Here is a 21032-nt window from a genome sequence, read left to right on the forward strand (position 1 = left end):
GGCCCATGCCCCAAGGACAGCCTTCTGATGGGTTGGCCAGCAACCCTGACCCTCTGACCCCCAGGACCTGGCTCCCAGCGACAACCTGGGTTGGGAATTTGGCAGTGGGAGACCAAAGGCTGAGTCAGTCCCTGGGAAAGCTGAGCTGAAAATCATGAGGCCAGTTTGGGATTGGGAGGCTCCCGTGGCCACTGGGCAGGGCGCGGGTCAGGGAGGGGGCCAGGAGAGAGGAGGGACAGAGCCCAGAAGCCAGGAGAAGAATCCCGAGGATGGAGCCGCTGGTCCCCTGGGCTGCCCAGCAGGGTTCGAGCCCCACGCTGTGCCTGGGTCCACCCGAGCGTGGCTCTGTGCCTTGCGGTCAACATGCCTGGGGGAAAACAAGGCGTCGGCAGCCAGGGCCCTGGCTGTGCGGGCAGCGTGGGCCACCGCGCCAGACAAAAGACGCAGCTCTGTTGGCTCGGCGGCGCTGTGTGTAGGGCGCGCCTTGGCCCGGCCCCTGTTTTGGGGAACATCTGGTTCTGATTGTGTCGTCCTAAAGATGAAAACTCTTCTGGGGCAGTGAGGGGAAGGGCTTGGTGGCCTGGAGTTATGGCGTCTCCTCCATAGGTGTGCCGGCCCTTGGGAGCTGCGGAAGGCCACCTGTAGGGACCCGCCGTCCCGGCCACTTGCTTGGCAGGACCTCCTGGAGTGCAGCGGCCACTGCCGGGGGCCCTGTGGGAGATTTGCTGAGAAACTGAGAAATGCCAGATTCGCACCCGAGGCCTGGAGCTGAAATGGTGCTGACATGAGAGATGGCAGGCCTGGAAGTGGGTCCCTAACTCCTTCAGTTTCATCAGTCGTGGGGAGAACGTCCTCTTCTCACCCCTAACGTTCCCCGGCGCCGTGCTCGCCCTGGGTACTTGGGCAGACGAGGCCAACATCGTCACAGGCTCTGAGGGCTGTGACACCTGGTCCTCACACAGCACTGCCAAGGTCACCAGGGAGGGACAGCGATCCTGGGTGGCTCAGACCAGTTCTTTATTTTTCTATTATTTGTTGTCTAAAACCCTCTGTTATTTTTATTTTTTCCTACTTTTCTCAGTGTCCTAAAAACCCGGCCAATATTTTAGAAAACATCACCTTGAATCAGATTCAAACTCGCCCCGCAGCTCCTGTCAAACGCAGCTCTGTGTCCTGGGGACCATAAAACCGGCTGGGAGTGCTGGCCCAGGGTGGGCTGTGTCTGAGGCTCTCCACGCATGACATTCTCCTGCCTCGGTTCTCTGGGATCTGGGCCCTTCCTGCTTCCAGCGCCACTTTCCTGTTGCTGACAACTTCCAGGAGCAGCTCGCAGGAGTGTGCTGACAGGGGGGAGCATGCTGAGTGTGGGCTGCGAGGGATATTTCTCATCATCTATTGAGCTATCCACTCACTCTTCCTGTAACGCACGTCTAGCAATGTTCACTCTGGACCGTTCCACTCAGGGAGGCTGAGGATTAGGCCACGCGACCTGCAGGGCTGTGCTGGCTCGGGTGGTGCTGGCATGACTGAATGCAGCTGGGTGTGCTGTGGGTGCTCCAGGACTGTGGCGGGGAAGACGCGCTGGTGGGGAAGAGAACCCTGCGTGGACGGATGAAGCTGACAGCCTGGATGGGCAGACACAGATTTTGTCCCTCTCTGCCCCCAGGATGTGCCTGTGTGCTGCCTCACCTCTCACCTGGCCTCTTTCTGAGAAACGTGTTCCAGAAGGGACCAGAATAACTCATGCTTGGAACTACAAGGACATCCAGCATCTACCCGGGAAGGCTTTAAGACAAAGTGATTTCAGCTGAAACAGCTTCTGTGTCACTGGGACCCTGGCCCCCTCTCTGTGTCACTGGGACCCGGACCCCTCTCTGTGTCACTGGGACCCGGCCCCCTGTGTCACTGAACCTGACCCCCTCTCTGTGTCGCCGTGACCCTAGCCCCCCCTCTGTGTCGCCGTGACCCTGGGCCCCTCTCTGCGTCACTGTGACCCGACCCCCTCTCTGTGTCGCTGTGACCCTGGGCCCCTCTCTGTGTCGCTGTGACCCGACCCCCTGTGTCGCTGTGACCCGGCCCCCTGTGTCGCTGGGACCCAGCCCCCTCTCTATGTCGCTGGGACCCGACCCCTTCTCTGTGTCGCTGTGACCCTGCCCCCCCCCACTGTGTCGCTGTGACCCGACCCCCTCTCTGTGTAGCTGTGACCCTGACCCCGTCTCTGCAATGGAGTTAAGAGAGAAAAACACCTGTGCAGGTGGGAGGATCTCCAACATCTGAGTCTCAGGGGTCCACACGCTGCCTTGGGTGATCTCTGCAAGGCAACTCCTCAGGCCAGGGCCTCCCTGGCAGCCTGGAGCCTGGAGCCTGATGGAGATGGGGCCCTGGACAGGGTGGGCCACCTGTGGGGGCTTGCACGCTATTATTTATGAGTTTTCCTGGGGCTGCCAGAGTGAGAGGCGCGCCTAGGGTCTGACCCCCTGCCCGGCTCTGCACTGGAGGGATGGCCGGGGCGCAGCTGCAGCCACTCACAGAGGCAGCCGTGTCCCATCTGTGGAGGAGGCGAGCATGGCAAAGCGGGGCGCATATTTTCTGTCCTAAAATAGATTTTATCTCAAAAAGAAAACAGATGGGGATGGAGATGATTTTTTTCTTCTGAAAAGTGCAGGAAGCAGCGTAGAGCTGCAAGCAGCTCCCTCTCCCACCCAGATGCAATTAGAAATTTCCAGAACCCACTTGGTGCAGAGCCCCCAGGACGAGCTGGCCTGGGTAGGGCGGGGGGCGGGGTAGGGGGTTGGGGTGGGAGCGGCAGGTGGCCTGAGTGGGGCTGCTGCGGACCCTCCCTCTCCCCAACCCTGCTATAGTGAAGGTGAAGCCATGCCAGTGGGCACAATGTGAGGGGCCCTGGTCCCGGCGGAACAGCAGAAGCGTGGATGCAGTCCCCACCCCCCGGATCCCTGCCACACCAGGACCATGGGTGTGGCAGGGACCATGTCTTGCGCAGGACCAGACACAGAGGGAGCCAGGTGGGCAGAGCTGAATCTCCCTGGGAGACAGGACCCAGGCCAGTGTCTCCTGCCCTAGACAGCACCTCCAGGCCAGCATCTCCCTGGAGCAGACACACCCTCGGCTCTGCCCCTGGGGGTGGCTGAGCCACAAGGTTGGCAGAGGGGACCAGGAAACCCTGCAGAATGCGACCATGGAGGAGTCTGGATGCAGGAGGCTGAGTTTCCTGGCTGCCTCTCCCACTTGCCTGTAAGTTTCCGTCTTGGGAACGCCCGCAAGTGTTAGCAGGTCTGTCTCATGATTAATGCTATCAGAGTAAAGTCTTGATTCAGCAAAATTCCTCCTGACTCGGTTTTTGCCACATGACTCACTGTCTGACATGGAGGGAACAATCACAAAATTTCTCAGTGAAACATCCCACTTATTCACAGTGAACCTGGGGAGACCCTGAGTGTGGGTCACAAACACGATTCTCAGGTCCAGAGAAGGTTGAGATTTTATGACCAGGGATGATCAGAGGTGCAGGTTTCCTTCTACTCTGTGGATTACAGATTTGTACCCAAGTTAAGGACACATTTCTTTTTTGACAGTGTACCCTGTGGGCTTGGAGACCGTGGCTGCAAGGTGTGTATCTGCAGCAAGGGAGAGAGGACCACTGGGCATGCAGAGCCCGCACTGCAGGAGGATCCCAAGAAATTCATGGAGATTCAAAAGCTTTGGTTTCCAAACAACACATGAAAAGCAAATATTCTGAGGCTTTACTCTACAAATACACCTCGCTGTGGCACACAGCATATTCTTAGCTCAGATCTCGTGACAAACAATAGTGGCCCCACGTAGCTGAGGCTGCCACCGTGCTCTGTGGCCAGCACAAGTGGGGCCAAGCAGTGGGAAGGTCCTGGCCACTCTGAGCCAGGGATAGGCCTGTTTGTTCACAGGGATGTGGGAAGCCCGGAGTTCTCACTCTGCAGAACAACTTTATGGAAGCCGTGGGCATCCTGAGCTCCCCACAGCCACCAGAAAGCAGCTGGAAACGAAGAACAAGAGGCAGCCAGAACCAGGAGGGCAGCTGATACCCTAATCATGGCCACCAAGGGCAGCGAGCGTCTGCACACCCTCCTGTGGCCTCAGCGCCCTTCAGCGTGGCCTGGTCAACTTTCCAGGGATGGCGGAGTCGTGCACTGCATTAGCAAGGGGGGCTGCCCCACCTGGAAGGTGGAGCTGATATGGGTTGGCTATGTCCCCACCCAAATCTCCTCTTGTAGTTCCCATAACCCCCCCGACGTGTCATGGGAGGGACCAGGTGGAGGTAATTGAATCACAGGGGCGGTTCCCCCATCCTGTTCTCATGAAAGCGAATGAGTTCTTGGGAGAGCTGATGGTTTTATAAGGGGCTTCCCCCTTCACTGGGCACTCATTCTCCTTCCCGCCGCCACATGAAGCAGGATGTCAATTAAACCTCTTTCCTTTATAAATTATCTGGTCTCAGGTAGTTCTTTATAGCAGCATGAGAATGAACTAATGCAGGGGCTCACCTGGGGACCCTGCTCCAAGCCAGCCGAGAGACGAGAGCTAGGGGGCACCATCCACAGAACAGCGGAGGCGGCTTCCAGACTTCCCACAGCCCCCCTGCAGGGCGTGGGGCTTGGGGGAAGCGGGCACGGCCCCGCTCCTGTTCTAAAGTCTCGATTCTTCTAAGGAGAAGAGGGAGCACAGCCCAGACAGGAGCACATGCAGGACCTGGGCTGCCCATAGGGCCCACGGCTGCTGTGGCAGCAGCTGTTGGAGTGGAGGAAAGGGTGGAGTTCCCAGCTCGCCACTGCCCTCTGCATGCAGCCAGCATCACCCTTTGGGTTTCTGTCTGCGGGGATGTTTACAAACACTGAGCATCCTCCGTCCTTGAATTGAACTCGGCGCCAGAGAGGCCCCATCTTCGAGCAGTGGGGGAGGGAAGCCAAGGCAGCCCCTGGGTCCTGAGCAATCCCCCAAGCCCCAGCCCCAGACTTTATGGCACTACCCATCAATGAGATAGACACTATGAGTAAAATTGGGGTGAAGAAAAAAATAAGAGGAAAAGAAATCAAGATGAAGCCAAGAATCAAAAGAGAACCCCAAATGTACACCAAGTGATTCTGTACAGTTGCTAGGGGTGGGTTGCAAATTGGGCTCTGAGTTTCCTAGCAGTCAGAGCAAAGAGGGAAAGCAGCACAACCTTAACATAACAACAAATATTTTTGCCCCAGTTCCCTAGAAGCCTCCAAAACAACCTGTGGAAGCCTTGGGGTTTTAGCTCATTGTTTTAAGGTCTTGGGTTTAAAATAAAGGACAGGGAGGGGAGAAATTACTTAATTGTAAAACAAGCTAACAGGCTGGGAAAGGACAGCATCTTATAATTATTTTGTACCTCAGAGTCACGGCGCTGTGTTGCATAAACAGGGAGTGATTCATGGTATTTCTGGAAGTAAATCTCTCCGTCTCCTCCATCACACCTCATCAGGGCCAGCATCACCCATCAGCTGTGTGTGTGTCTGTATGGACTCCCCACCGGCCCCACGTCTGCTGCCCTCAGACCCCTCTCCAGCCCCATGAGTTACATCCCCAACGGGGACCTCACTACCCACAAACAGCCAGTGGCTCTGGCCTTTTTCCACCCAGGCCTCAGCTCAAATCCCCCTTCCCCAAGCTCCCCCCACATATTTTTCTGGCTGTTTGCTTGTTCTGTTTATCCCCCTCCACTAGGACCTGACCTTGCTGGGACAGAGTCTGCCTCAGGCGGGTTCCTGGCTCTGGACAGTCAGTACCATGCACAAGTTCTGGGTTGTTTCATCCATTTGCCAACAACCAATTTGATGATTGATTCAAGCCAATGGCCAAGTTACTCCAAACTGTCAGACACGGTAGGCCCCTCTGACAGCTTGTCACAGCTGTTTTGCCATAAGGTTTGGGGAAGCGGTGAGAGCTGCGAGGTTCTACCTCCTGGAAGGGACGATCCCGGGCTCACACCTCCAGGAAGCACAGCACAGCCTGGTGCACCACGGGGTACAGTAGCCACTGACTTGTCGTCTTCTGAGTCCCTGAAATATTCACATTTTTGTAATCCAAGTTTCCAGTGTGTCTTTATAAATAATGATGGCGAAAACTAAGAGAAAGGCATTGTGTAATTTGAAGCAGTGCCTGCAGGGCTAAGTCTCCTAGAGGCTGGGTCAGCGAGAGATGATCTGGATAAGACGTTTGCTGTGACACTCGTCCAAGAGAGCTGTCCTGTGGGAGGACAAGCAGAGCGAGGGCAGCGAATATGATTATTATTGGATTTGATATTGGTGTTTCTTACAGTATTTCAGACATGTGCTTCTCAGACTCTGTGATGAAGAACCAGCTTTTTAAAATGTCCAATCCGCTGTGGACTGATATTTTCATAAAATACAAGCAAAAATGCCCTGGCCGCATCAAGGGGACAGCAAAGTATCTACATGCTTGCTCTCAGTTTCCGCCCGGACTCAAGGGGTAGTTCCAACAGCCATGGGCCTGCAGTGCTTGTGTGGAGTGTTCTTAACCCAGATGAGCTGCAGTGGGGCTTGTGGCTGGCGGATCATCCTCCCCACTCCCCGCCCAGCCGCTGAAGGCCACAGGGTCACTGCTCAGAAGTGGATGTGGCTGTCCGGTCTTCACCGACCCTTCCTGCTGGTGGATGCCTGGACACACTTAAGCTTCCCGACACTTGGGTCATTTTGTGGTGATGTCATTGGCCACAACATGTGAAATCGAGCAGGTGGCACCAACTCTGATCACACATTGGCCAGCGTCAGCAAGGAAGCATGGCTCGAGCTGTAAATGGTAGCATTTCAGCCATTTTTTCTTCCCAAGTTTGACTGCTTCTCACCTTTGTGATGCACACACACAAAGGGAGAAACATTTGCATTGAGAATATTCTCGAGGGAGAGAGAACCAAGGGACAGCAGGAACGCCCTCCAGGACTCTGGGGTGTCCCTGAGGAGAGACCTCTGCATGCAGCCAGTGTCACCATTTGGGTTTCCGTCTGAGGGGATGTTTACAAACACTGAGCATCCCCAGTCCTTGAATTGAACTCGGCACCAGAGAGGCTTGCGGGGGGAGATGGAAGCCAAGGCAGCCCCTGGGTCCTGAGCAATCCCCCAACCCCCAGCCCCAGACTGTATGGCAATACTGGCCAACAAGATAGACACTATGAGTGAAATTGAGGTGAAAAAAAAAAGACGAAAAGAAATCAAGATGAAGCCAAGAATCAAAAGAGAACCACAAAGGCACACCAAGTGATCCTGTACAGCTGCTGGCGGTGAGTTGCAAACTAGGCTCTGAGCTTCCTAGCAGTCATAGCAAAGAGGGAAACCAGCCTGACCTTAAGATAACAACAAATATTTTTGCCCCAGTTCCCTAGAAGCCTTCATAGAGGAAAAACCTGGGTGCTGCAGGTTCTGCCTTGGGAGCATCATCCCTCCTAGACAATCCCAGAGGCCCACCACAAGCAGGAGCTGTCACTTCTGTGATGTGGAGGCCTGGCATGCAGGTGGTCAGAGCTGTCATGGGTGAGTTGCTTGGTCAGTGAGTGGCTGAGCAGGCTCCCAACACCTGCTGGTCACTGTCACTGCTCAGTAGTTTTCTGTACCTCTTTGTCTTCACAAGCAACTCTGCGGACTGGATAGGAAATGCACATCTGACCGGTGCAGCTGTCTGAGGCCGGGATGAGGCTGCCCCGGAGGGAGGCAGGAGGAGGACGATCCCCAGGAGGCTGCTCTGGGGACCCGGATTTTCCTTTTGTTTGGTGGCCCTCAGGTCCCTGGGGCTCTGCTCCCCTTCACCTCCAGCTTCAGTCCCTTCCTCTGGCACCAACTGGCCTCCCTGAAACGCCCTGCCTTAGAGCCTTGTTCTAGTCTGTGCGGGTTGCCGGCCAGTGACCGCCACCTCCCACTCTCAGCGTGGCCTCGGAGCTTGGGTTTCCCAGGGCTCTTCTGTCTCATGTGGAGGCCGCCCTCCTTGCACCCATAGCTGGTCAGCCATGATGGTATGCTTCCAAGCTGATCACTTCCACTCTTGTTTCTAGAAATTCCTCATTATCCTTGAGATGGGGAGAGCCTGGTCTGTTTTCCAGCACAGTCAGGGACTAATTATTATGTTTCTTCTTCTTCTTCTGTCATTTCACTGGGGCTCAGGGAGGAAGGACATAAACTTGGCTAACATTTTGAAGGGATGTCCCTGTTTTTGCCCTTGAGGGCTCAAAGGATGCTCTCTTTCTGAGTTTCCCCCTCAGCAGGGCCTTCACACTGCGACTGTACAGTGAAAATACAAGACTCCTAACTCTTTAAGAAAGCAAGAAAAAAACCCAAACTTCCCACCCTATTAAGGTGTTCCAATCTTATCTCATGAATGGGAGATTTTTTTGAGGCAGAAGGACTGGAGAAAGTGTCTGGTCCAAGCCTAGAACTTTTTAGGAAGGAAGATGGAGGGCAATTTCTACACTTAGGAAAGTACTGGAGGAGATCATTAACAAGGCGCACCACGCTTCACAAGGATATTGATCAACTCTGTGTTTCTAATAGTTAAAGAATGGAGGCAGGTTAAATGCCCTCCAAAAAGGTCAGTTTATACTGTAAGAATGGCTCGACTAGGCAGGACTAAAAAGTTAGTGATTTGTGTATTGACTACGTCTGGAAGCTTAATCAGCAAAATGTTACCAGCACTTATCTCTGTGTGGTGAGATGAAAATTACACTTAAATTTTTTTTTGCTTATTTAAAATTGTGCTTAAGCTTTCAACAAAAAATGCATATTGTTTTTTAATAAGAAAAAAGGTTATAAATTTAAATACAACAATCAGTGTTAAGACAAGGTGATGGCGGAGCCGAGGCTAGACCAAGTGCATGTGCAAAATCCACAGGAGCGCATGACCGGGGCTGATCATCTGCGTCTCCAAGTGGCTTTGGGGGGAACCCCTAGGGACATTTCCCAGAAAGTTTCCCACCACGTGATGCTGCTTTTGAGTGCTGGGTGCTCAGCAACAGCTGTGAAGGGACAGAGGCAGTGCCTGCCTGCAGGATGCTTCCAGTCCAGTGAGGGACAGACAGGAGGGCGCAAGCTGGAGCAAAGTTTAGGGTGGCCACCCTGTGGGAGACGGGCAGGCAGGGGCTGTGGGCACTCCCAGGTGGAGACCAGATGCCTGGAAAGGTCAGGGCCACATTGGTCTCCAGGCCCAGCACCCAGGCTGAGCAGAAGGTGCTCTGGCCAGGTGTGCCACCTCACTTACCAACAGGCCCCTGCCCCTACCTGCCCCCACATGGGTGCCTGCCCAGGTGCAGCGTGCACAGGAAGGGGACAGGGCTCACTGAGGGTGTGTGCAGGGGAATGTGGCAGGGCATGGTGCCCATGGTCCCTGGAGCCCCCTTGCTAGGTGTGTGCAGAGCCACCCGCAGCTCCTTGGGACCCTCTGCTCATGAGGCCTCCTTCCCCAAGAGGGACCCCCCAGATGCGGCTTGGCAGGGGGCTGGGAAAGCACAGCCCGCGGTGGAAAGGGGAAGATCTGACCCAACCTTGAACTTTTCTGGCAAGGAAGTAAAATCTGCGAGGAAATTCGGGGAGTCTGGGATTCTTCACTCTCTGCGGGACGTCTTGGGGGCGGTAAATCGGCGTGGGAAGGAGGCAGCAGGTGGGGAGGGCAGAGTGGGGGGTTTGACTTAAAAAGCTTTACTGTCTGGGAATGCCAGTGTTCTGAACAGTGTGTGTGTGTGAGTATATGGGTGTGTACGTGTGCGTATGTGTGCATATGTGCACAAGTGTGTGTGTGCACGTGTAAGTACGTGTGTGTGCGCATGTGTTCAGGTGTGCACTTGTATGTGTACATGCAGTTGCGACTTCTTTCACTCGCCTGCAGGAGAGGTAGCTTGCAGCAAGAGCCTTGAGGCAAGCTGGGAGGCTGGGGATATCCCCAAAAGGCAGCTCAGCTCCCCCAGGCTGCGGGTGTGGGGGCTGCAGACCTGTGCTCAAGAGCAGCCTGGGTCACCCTTGGTGGGCACTGCAAGGGGCCTCACACCTGCAGCCGGGAGCCCTAGACAGGGGCCAGACGAATTTGCTCCCAGGTGGTAGAGGAGAGAAGATAGTCATACACGCACACCCACATGCTCACATACACTCACATGCATGCTCACAGGCTCACACACACCCCCACATGCTTACACACGCATACACATGCCTGCCCATCTTCTCTCTCACACACACACACCTGCTCACAGAAATACACACATGCACACGCTCATACACACACACAAACCCACCTGCTCAAATACACGTGTGTGCTCACATGCTCATACACACACACACAAACCCACCTGCTCACACAAATACACGTGTGTGCTCACATGCTCATACACACACACAAACCCACCTGCTCAAATACACGCGTGTGCTCACATGCTCATACACATACACACAAACCCACCTGCTCACACAAATACACATGTACGCTCACACACACACACACACACCTGCTCACACAAATACACGTGTACGCTCACATGCTCACACACACACACACATGCTTGCACACACAGGCACATGTGCAGGGATCCCTTGTATTTCAGTCAAAGATGCTCTAAGGGCTGGGACCTTAAGTGATCAGAACAATAAACTTGTGAGTGAAGACCCACAGATCAGGAATCAGAACATTCCTTGTACTCAGAACCTTCCCCATGCCTCCCAAACTGTGCTGTTTGCTTTCCTGGAAAGTCCAATCCATTTCTCTTATTTCCCTGAATGCAAATGGACCCATCCTGGGCCAAGTTCTTCCTCACTTGGTGGTATAAGAAAATTAGCCTGAACATCATACAAGAGAACAGCCAGGCTAAGTGATGCTGGAGCAGTGGGATCTCCGGTTCTTTAATCAATGGGAATTCCTTCAAATCCTTCATGGTTCCTGCAACCGATCTTGGTGTCAGGGTATTAGAGGGCACAACAAAGAGCTGAATAAAGGCCACGCCCCGTGGGGACATCCTGAGGCAACTGGGCAGGTGGAGACAATGCAGCGAAGTGTGACCAAAGGTGACCTTTGGATCGTGCAAAGGTTCCACAGGTGGGACTGGTGGCACCAGGGGCAGATAGCCCATCATGGGCCACAAAGGGCCAGGACTTGGGCCCTGCAGGGCTTGTAGGAGCCATCTGAAGGCTCTTCTGAAAGGCCTGGGGGCCTGCCTGGAGGGTGGCGGGCACTCGAGCAGGCTCGGCCCCCTTTGGGTCCTGTGGCAGGGCCCTCACTGCTGTTCCCTGGCCTCCGGGAGCCGCCCTGCAGAGGTGGTCCTCCTGCAGAGGGACTGCTTGACCTATTTAAAAAGGTCTTCCCTCGATCCTTTATGATGTCCTGAAGTGTTTACAGGATCCATACTGGCAATTATCAGGCTCTGAGGCTGCTGACCAAGCAATGACATCACACATGAACAGATTCCAGCGTCCTGTCCCGTGCAATTGCTCTGGAGGGATAAAGGGCAGTATCTGATTAGACAGGAATCTTGCAAGGCTGTGGATAGATGGGAGGAGGTGGGTGCTGGGAACAGGGATGCCTCCTGTGGCCAAAGCTCAGGGTCAAGCCACACATGCGTGGCCAGGGTCCTCCTCTGCGGGCTGTTAAGTCCAGCAGACACTGGTGCCCAGAACATGAGGTCGCAGGGCTCAGCACTGGAGATAAAGCCAGATGCAGGGGTGCGATGGAATGCTCGCGTAGGCAGGGACAGGGGATGGGGAAGGCTGCTGGGATCTCCAGCCAGATTTCTGACATCCTTGTGAAAAAGCGACAATCAAGACAAGGGCCAAATTTCCTCCTAGGAGAGAGAGGATGGGGGAGAGGCGAGGGAAGGCACGGGAGGCCATATGCGGCGGAACGAATGTGGTGTGTATGTGGGGCTCTTGGAGGCAGCTGTGCAGAAGGCTGCGGGGGCTCAGCCCGCTGGTCCTGGACTCTTTGACTTCGAGGAGGAGAGGGAGGTCCATGGGAAGAAAGTGGGTGGAAAGAAATTTAGTGTGACTTTAACAAATCCTCATTGACTTGGGAGTGTGCTGCAGCTGCATGCCAGGGAGAGGGGCCATGCACCGGCCCCACACAGGGTGGCCGGCATGACTTCCCAGCCAGGTCCTGCAGGGCCATAAGCCACAGGGCAAAGGGGGATGGTGCTCCCCACCTGGGGCCTCTTGTGCGTGTGAGCTGCACCCCTCCCTGGGGCACCACGCTCCCAGCTCTATTTTCCTTTGAAGAAGCAACAGAGCATCCTGCTCAATATGTGGCAGGAGCCCGGCACAGCCCCAAATCATCGGGGATCTTTCCTCCATTTGCATCCATGGGTCCATGGTTGTCACAGTGACACAGGCAGAGTGACAGGGCTTTGGAGTGCGCCCCCATCACAGGAGGAGGCAAGTCCTGCAGGGGCCCCTCTGTCTTCCCAACGCGAACCCCTGCTTCCAACTCCTGTTGGCGGGGGCCTTGCAGCACCCCCCAGGCACCTCTCGGTTACCAGAGGTCCTGGTTTAATATGAAACAAGGCTCCTCTCTGGTACTGTCCACCAGTGTTGCCCCTTCACACCCCACACAGCAAGAGCTTTTCCCTCCCAGGGGTCTGCCACTCCTGTTTAAAGATGCCCATCCCATCTCCACTTTTCCAAGCTGCCCCCACACCGAGTTCCTCAGGTAACTTCTAGCCAAGTGCCCCCACACATGTGAGCCTGTGCTCACAGCACTCAACAACCCCTCCCCTCCTGCCTCCTGAAGGACAAAGGCTCCAGGCAGCAGGGGCCAAGGCCCTGGCTACACTGCCACAGGTGGCCCCGCCACGCTGTACCTGGGTCCCTGGACTCCAAGCTCAGTGCTTTTCCAGCCTCAACAACAGATCTCAAAAATCATTTCCTCCCAGTGGTGGAACCATTCCTTAAAAAGGAGACTTTGAACAAAAGCATGACGTGCACAGGCTGCTAAGGAGGATGTGGGGGCTGGCAGCCACAGGCCCTTGCCCCACCCCTGCCCCACTAGGATTGTCCTCCCTGAGGTAGGCATGGGCTGGGTAAGGGTCCATGGAACATGGACTGAAACCCCCGGGCTGCGAGGGTAGAACAGGTAAGCAGCTCCCTTGGTTGGGCCAGAAAAGGCTGTGAATCCCATTGCTACCCCTCCCAGGTCCCTGCAGGGTATGCCCATTGGTATGGGAGCTGGGGGCCACCTAACAAAGCCAGCACAGTCTTCCCCGGGAGGAATGGTCACACCTGGATCCCTCCAGGAGCTCGCCCATGGGTGGACCTTGGGGAAAACTGCTAAGAAGAGCCTGTTTTACTGCAGAATCAGAAGCAACTTTGATTACAGATTTGGTAGCAATTGATCTCCCGTTTCTAAAAAAAAAAAACAAAAAAACAAAAAAACCCTACTTTATTCACTCATTTGGTATTAAATCGAATTTAAGACATTATAAAAAGAAATTAAAGCAGGTTTCACTCAGAATCTCACCATCTAAACAGCATCCCAAGATAACAAGGTGGAGGGTGCCTGAATCCGCACTGGGCCGCCTGCCTTCGTGGCTGGAGCTCCTGACTCCCCAGCCAATGTGAGCTATTGGTGCTGTGTATCCCATGTTTGTGTTTAACACGTTCACGGTGCTTTTTACCTGTGTCTAGTTAATATATTTATTATTTTTAAGGACTGCCTAGCATTTTTTGCACAGAGATCCCATAATTTGTATTACTATCCCTGTAGCACTGAAAATTCAAATTGTTTCTAGTTTCCTTTTTTTTTTTTAAGCTTTTCATTGGAACTTTATATACATATAAGTTTCCCATTTTTTTAAAAAGGGGCTTTAAAATCAGTCATATAAATGTCTGTTTTAGAGGAATAAAATGAAGCAACTTTGAGGTCACGTCTAATCCTCCCCCATCCCAATTTTAGCAGAAAAATTATGTACGTTTGGATTTGCTTCCATAAGTCAAGTTCTTAATGCGTCGCTCTCCTTCAGAAGGGAGAGTCCTGTCACTTTTATGAATCATCCGAATCCCAAAAGTGGAAACCCTTCACTGAGCAGCTTACAATGACTTGAGATGAACGATGCGTGTTGGCTGGAACGAGCGCTCCTAGGAGGAGGTGGTGCATAAAAGGGGCTGTCTCAGAACTGTGTCTGCAGCTGAGCCATCTCGTCCCCAGGGCAGGCAGTGTGGCCTGGTGGATAGCACACAGAATTTCTGTCCTGGCCTCCAGCTAGCACAGGGGTGCCCCGACACAAGCTTGTCTCCCTGGGAGAGGCCTCGATGGGTCACTCTGTATTCCTGGATCTGACCGTGGCATTGCCCTGGAAGTCGAGCAGGCCCTGCAGCAAGGCAGGCTTCTCTGAACATTTGGTGTGCTGGGCTGAACATAGCTTGAGGAATCTCCCAAACTTTTTTGGCCAAGGCTCTGGCCTCCCCTACCACCCTCCGCACTTTTGGGGTAACATCCACCAGCACCTCCCAGGCCATGGGTACTGGCCTAGGAGATAATGGTCTGCAGTGCATTTGGTAATGGCTCAGATGTGCCACCTTGAGAAGACACTGCATGCAGGGCCTGACAACCCAGACGCCTGCAGAGGACAGGTCCCAGCCAACGGAACGGAGCTGCTTTTATTGGGGCCAAGCTTGACACCCTGCAGGTGTGTTACTTTTTAAATCACCTCGTGGACCAAAAGAAAATGGCAGCTGGCAGTATTTGGCTACACCCAGCCATACCCATCAGTACCCAGCAGCACCTGGGAGTACCTAGCAGTACTCACCAGTACACATCAGTACCCAGCAGCACCTGGCAGTACCCAGCAATAATCATCAGTACCCAGCAGCACCTGGAAGTACCCATCAGTACTCACCAGTACCCATCAGTCTCAAGCAGCACTTGGAAGTACCCATCAGTAGCCAGTAGCACCCATCAGTACCCAGTAGTATCCACTCATACCCAGAAGTACCCAATATACCCAGCAGTACCCAGCAGAACCCATCAGCACTCAGCAGTACCCAGCAGCCCCCAGTAGCACCCATCAGTATCCATTAGTATTCATCAGCACACGATAGTACCCAGCAGCACTCATCAGTATCCAGCAGCATGCAGCAGTACCAAGCAGCACCCACCAGCACTCAGCAGCATCCGACTCACCCTTGCCAGGGTGGCTGGTCTATGTCTTCCTGTTCTTCTCCACAGTTGGGAGGGAGGAGGGCCCTGGACCAGCCTGGGCACCAGGTCCACAGTGGTTCCCGGTGTTCTTGGCATGTCTTTGGAGTTGCAGCTTTCTCTGTGGCCCCCTCCATTCTGGCTGCTTCTCAAGCCCTGGGGGAACCTGTGCTTGGGTGTGGGAGGCCTGGTGCCCATGGCTGTTGGGTGGAGGCTGGTGAGTAGCTGCCTCCGGTGGTGGTCCTGGATTCTGGCTGCCCCGGGGCAGGTCTGCAGCGCTGTCTTCCCTGAGACTTTGCTACCTGAGCCCCATCCACTCCTCCTAAACCCGACTCCCCTCCTGCTGCCCAGGTCAGTTTACGTGGACCCTGGAAGAGCCCACGGGCTAGTTGGTCCGTGGCTCCATCCTCTGCACCTGCGCCTGCCCCTCTCTCACATGCTTCCTGCTAAAGCTGCAAAGAAAGAGGCGCCCTGGGGAAGTGCGAGCAACAGCTGGGCCCAATGAACAATCAGAAATGACTGAGGATCATTTTCCTGAGCTGAAGGTATAATAACGAATGTCAATTTAAAGGCATAAACCACTGCAAGAGGCCAGCCACTTTGACACGAAAATCACACGTCGCACAAAAAAGAAACCCTTCTTAAGGAAACCCACCAGTAAGCAACCAGACAAATCCATGTCCCTCCAAAGCAGCTGCTCCAACAGGAGCCTCAGAGTCATTTGAAAGGGTACAGTTTGCCCTAAGATACCCTAGAGAGCTCAGGAATCTGAGATACAGGCAGCAGCTGAGCGCCTGCCTTCTAGGGTACCTCGAAATTCCCCTGGGAAGCGGCACGCCAGGTCAGCAGCAGGACAAGGGTGACTGCAGAGCTCACAGCGAGGCCACCTCAGGAGTGGGGCTGCTGAAATCCCCGTGGAAGACACCCTCTGGGTGCCAGTGGAACCTGCTGGGAAGCTGTCCTGTGGGGGCCAGTGGAACTTGCTGGGGAGCCGCCCACATGGTGGTGCCCTTGATGCCCACTGGGGTGAACGTCCTGGGCGTCCCATGCCTTGCCGGCTGCCGTGCTGCAGGAACAAGCTGGGAGGGACATGGGACCTGGAGATAGGCCCCTTCCTCTGCCATGCCTGACAGCACCCCCAGTACCCTCCATGGATGAAGCCTGGCGCTGCCAGCTTGCAAAGGAGCCACGTTCACAGCCCAGCTCCCACATCACAGGGCAGGTCCAAGGAGGGCAGAGTTGGAGCTGAATGGTAATAAATTGATACCAGCACACACGGTTTGTTTATGATATACGTATACTACTGCACTACTGTACTAATGCACTTTAGAAAAACACAGACCCAAGGGCCAGGCGCCGTGGCTCATACCTGTAGTCCCAGCAGTTTGAGAGGCAGAGGCGGGCAGATCATTTGAGGTCAGGAGTTCAAGACTAGCCTGGCCAACATGGAGAAACTCCATCTCTACTAAAAATACAAAAATTAGCCAGGTGTGGTGGCTAATTTTTGCACCTGTGGTCCCAGCTGCTTGGGAGGCTGAGGCAGGACAATTGCTTGAACCTGGGAGACAGGAGATTGCTGTGAGCCAAGCCCATGCCACTGCACTCCAACCTGGGTGAGAGGGAGACTCCATCTCAAAACACAAAACAAAACAACACCAACAGCAACAAAAACAAACAAACACCAAAAATCAAACAAACAAAACACAAACCAGAGAAATTTACCATTAGTGTGAGCCGTGTTATTATGGCTGCTTTACTAGTTTGTGACATAGTGATTCAAAGGTCTGTTTCTGGCTGGGCACGGTGGTTCATGCCTGTAATCCCAGCACTTTGGGAGGCAGAGGTGGGAAGATTGCTTGAGCCCAGGAATTTGAGACCAGCCTGGGCAACACGGTGAAACCCCGTCTCTACAAAAAATTTAAAAATTAGCTGGGCATGGTGGCACACGCCTGTGGTCCTAGCTACTCAGAGGCTGAGGTGGGAGGATTGCTTGAGCCCAGAAAGTTGAGACTGCAGTGAGCTGTGATCACACCACTGCACTACAGCCTGTGCGACACAGCAAGAGCCTGTCTCAAAAATAAATAAATACCCCAAAATCCAAAGGTCTAAGTTCATTTTATTTTGTAACTTGGTTTTAATGACAATCATTGCTGGGAAGAAATTGCTTACAAAGTCATGTAGATCCAAATAAAAGACGGCTGTACTTATTAAATATGCTTTCACTTTTCAATTCCATCCACCAATTGTGCAAAAGATTTTGTTCAAATTTTGTCCAGTTAGTGCCCATCTTCCCTGATGTTAATAATTTGCTCTTGCAAATTAATCGGGAGTTGTATTTAAAAGTTTTTAACAAGCATATTTAAAATTACTAGGACCCTTCATTTGGAAGATTTTCAAACAGATTGAAAAAAAATTCTGTCCTTAAATTTTTAGTGTCCATATATAAGAATTTTTGTAGAAGACAAATATTAAGCCACAAAATTATATAACAATGGAAAATTTTTTAAAGCCTCTGTTTTTAAAGTGCAATCTCCATTGAATTATTTTCTTTAAAAATTCCCCCCTATTTTCTCATTCTTTATTAAAATGCCAACTTTACCTTGAGGAGCAGACTGTGTTTATTCTTCCATAAAATAGCTGTAAATAGCATAGACTGTCAGTCACCGGTCACTTAGAAAAGTCTGCAAATAGAAACCGTGTGTATATTGTAAGAGAAGAGAGTGCCACATCCTCCCAGTGGTGGCGAGGAAGATTGGGAAGGTGCCCAGGGCACACCTGGGCCTGGAGAATCCCCGTCTCCTCTCCAGCTCCTCTGCAGAGCCACGTTACTGCTGTGGCCACTGGCTGAGTGGACACGAGGCCTCCGGCCCTGCGGTTGGATGGTTCAGGGGCCACCGCCTCCAACCCTGTGAGCGGGAAGCTGGTCTGAGGAAGAGGATGTGAGGGCCACGTGACCTCCCAGAGGGAGGCGAGTGGGCAGATCGAGTCTTCTCTATCCTTGAGTGGAGGAGGGCAAGGAGAGTTCCTTAGGGGCCTCGGAGGGGCTGAGAACATTTAAGCGGGTAGGGGAGGATCCCTTTGTTGTTATTGTTGTCTTTAACCTGTTGGGCGTTAAGGACATTGCAGCAATAGACCTGTGCCCCAAATTGCCGACAAAGGTGGGAAAAAAAGAACGTCCCATCTGGCTGGGTGGGGGTAGAAGGGGGTGGAGGGAGCGCCTAGGTATTGTCAGGTGAGGAATGCCAGAGGGAGCCGACCACCCACGTGGCCAGCAAAACGGAGCGTGGGAGGAGGCCCACGAACACCTGAGATCAAAACCCACAGGGCACGTGAGAAGATCCCAGTTCCAGCGCGCAAAGGAACTCCAGGAGCTTCAAAATTCGCCTGCATCATGAAAACATCCAGCAGACGATTAAAGACTCGATCTTGGTGCAGACCCTGACCCGAGGAAGGAAAAGGGTGAGAAACAGCTAGGCAGACATAGCAGAGAGGGGAAGAGGCAGAGGCGGACGGAATGCAGGAGGTTTGGGGGTCGGGCCCAGGAGATCTGATCTGAGAGTCGCAAGTTACAGGAGCGCGGAAAATCACAGATTGAGGAAGGGCAGTCATTAAATATCGGAACTCTCCCCTGAGTCGGGGGATGCCTGTAGCGTACACATGGAAGGGCTCACCGAGTTCCAGGTTCAGCTGACGAGAAAAGATGCACTCTGTGCTATGTCACGGTAACAGCTTCGGAACTCTGCATACACACTGTATTCTTCCCTTTATATGAAACTCCAGAAACAACAAATTGCATCCACAGTGATGGAAATCAGACCAGTCATTGTCAGGGGCCACCAAGTTGACTGGGATAGTGAAAGAAATTTTAATGAATACATAGATGTATAAACATGTCAAAACATGTACTTTTAAAAATGGATCCATTTTATTGTATACAAATTTTACTAAATAAAATTGAATGGAAAATTATAAGTGCTGTACTTTCTGCATTGAGGAAAAAGAAAAGTCAACCATTTTTCAGTCAAAAGGAATATGTTACCTAAAAAAGCAAAACAATCAGGATGGTCTCAGGCTTCTCATCTACAACACTGCAAGCTAAAAACAGTGGAAGAGCAAAAGACTGCAACCCGGGAACCTCTGTTCTCAGTAAAGAGATGGTTGAAGTGTTAGGAGCAGAAGGTATTTGAAGATACGTAAAAACCCAGTGAGTTTATCACCTAAGTGCCTCATCTAGGAAAGCACTGGAGAAACAGTTCTAATGAAATGGCAAACCCGGAAACGACATAGCAGAGACCTCCGGATGAAGGAGGATGGAGAGGAAGGACGCAGTGGCATAAGGAAGCTTCATCTACTCGGAGGCATCCCGAGGGGCTCAGCCATTGGGAGCAGCGGAGGGGCGCAAACGCTGCAGGGTGGCTGGGTCTGGTCTCCACAGGGGACAGTAGAAGCGTAAGGGAAACTGAGGCCATGGTGTGAGTAGGAACCTGGCTGCAGTGGGTTATGGGATGAGACAGCGAGTGTGTGTTTGGTGCACATAAGTAATTGTCTTTTTTTTTTTGGTCTCACTCTGCCACCCAGGTTGGAGTGCAATGGTGCAATCTCGGCTCACTGCAACCTCCACCTCCCGGGTTCAAGCAATTCTTCCTGTCTCAGCCTCCTGAGTAGCTGGGATTACAGGTGCTCACCACCATGCCCAGCTAATTTTTGTATTTTTTTTTTTTTAGTAGAGACAGGGTTTCAAATCCTCTTAAGGGCACATTGATAAGTCCAGTTGGAAATAGGATTTGATTCATCCAAAGCAGGAAGAAGTGACTGTAATGAAGATGAAGGCATAGCCATGAAAGATTAATTATAGAGGGTCTGTCTAGGACCCGGGGGCCCATGTTTTCCTTGTTAACCAAAAATAATTAAGAAAGGCGATGATTCTGTCTGCACTGTGAGCTCTGTGCGTTGATTTGGTGATGAATGGAGCACCATTGCCATGAGGTGGAAGTCCTTTCCCGACTGGAAGATGGTAACAGCCCTGCCCCATTTCCCCGCCATATTTATACTGGACTTTAGAGAACTGTGAAAGCCCATCTGGAAACCACTCACAGCAGGTGAGCGCCCCTCACAAACCCTGCGGAGAGCACCATCCTTCCTCCACCATCATCACCAGCAACAAACATTTGCTGCAACCCACAGTGTGCAAGGCAGAGGGCCCAGTGCTGCAGGGACAGAAAGAGGAATGAGGGACAAAAGAACATGACAGGAGAGAAAGGAAGGATGTCTCTGTTCTCCAGGTATTTGCCATCCACCTGGGTGCTGGTCTGATGTCCCTGAGTCGCTGAAGCAATGCCAGCAGCATTTTTATGGGCAGAAAGATCAATGCCCGTAAATAGCAGGGCATCCTCCCTGTCAAATAAAGGTGACCTAAGATTCTACCGGTTCAGGCGGGGCTCTGAGTCACCAATTTATTCAAGTTATAATTACTGAGCTCCACTGCAGAGGGCTGCTGGACACACCCCTATTTCCTAGAAATGGAACTCTTTCTAGCACCGTGCATGGCTGACTGGAATAAAACTATACCTCCCAGACTCTCCTGTATCTATGGTTGGCCACATGACTAACATCCGCTTCATGGCATGTAACTGGAAGTGTTGTGTGCTGCTTCCCTAAAGGGAAGTGGCCGTGCCCCAAATCATCCCTCCCCCTTCCTGCTGTCTGACATATGGATATACAGGTTAGATCTAAGCAGCCATCTCAGACTACGAGAACACTGGGAGACAGCGGAGCAGAGAGTTGAAGGGGACTGGATCCCTGTCAGCTATGTGGAGCCGAGCTGCCCACACCACCTGCACTGTCCACCT

Source organism: Hylobates moloch, unplaced genomic scaffold (genome assembly GCF_009828535.3).
Source record: "Hylobates moloch isolate HMO894 unplaced genomic scaffold, HMol_V3 SCAFFOLD_1, whole genome shotgun sequence".
NCBI classification, from domain to species: Eukaryota; Metazoa; Chordata; class Mammalia; order Primates; family Hylobatidae; genus Hylobates; species Hylobates moloch.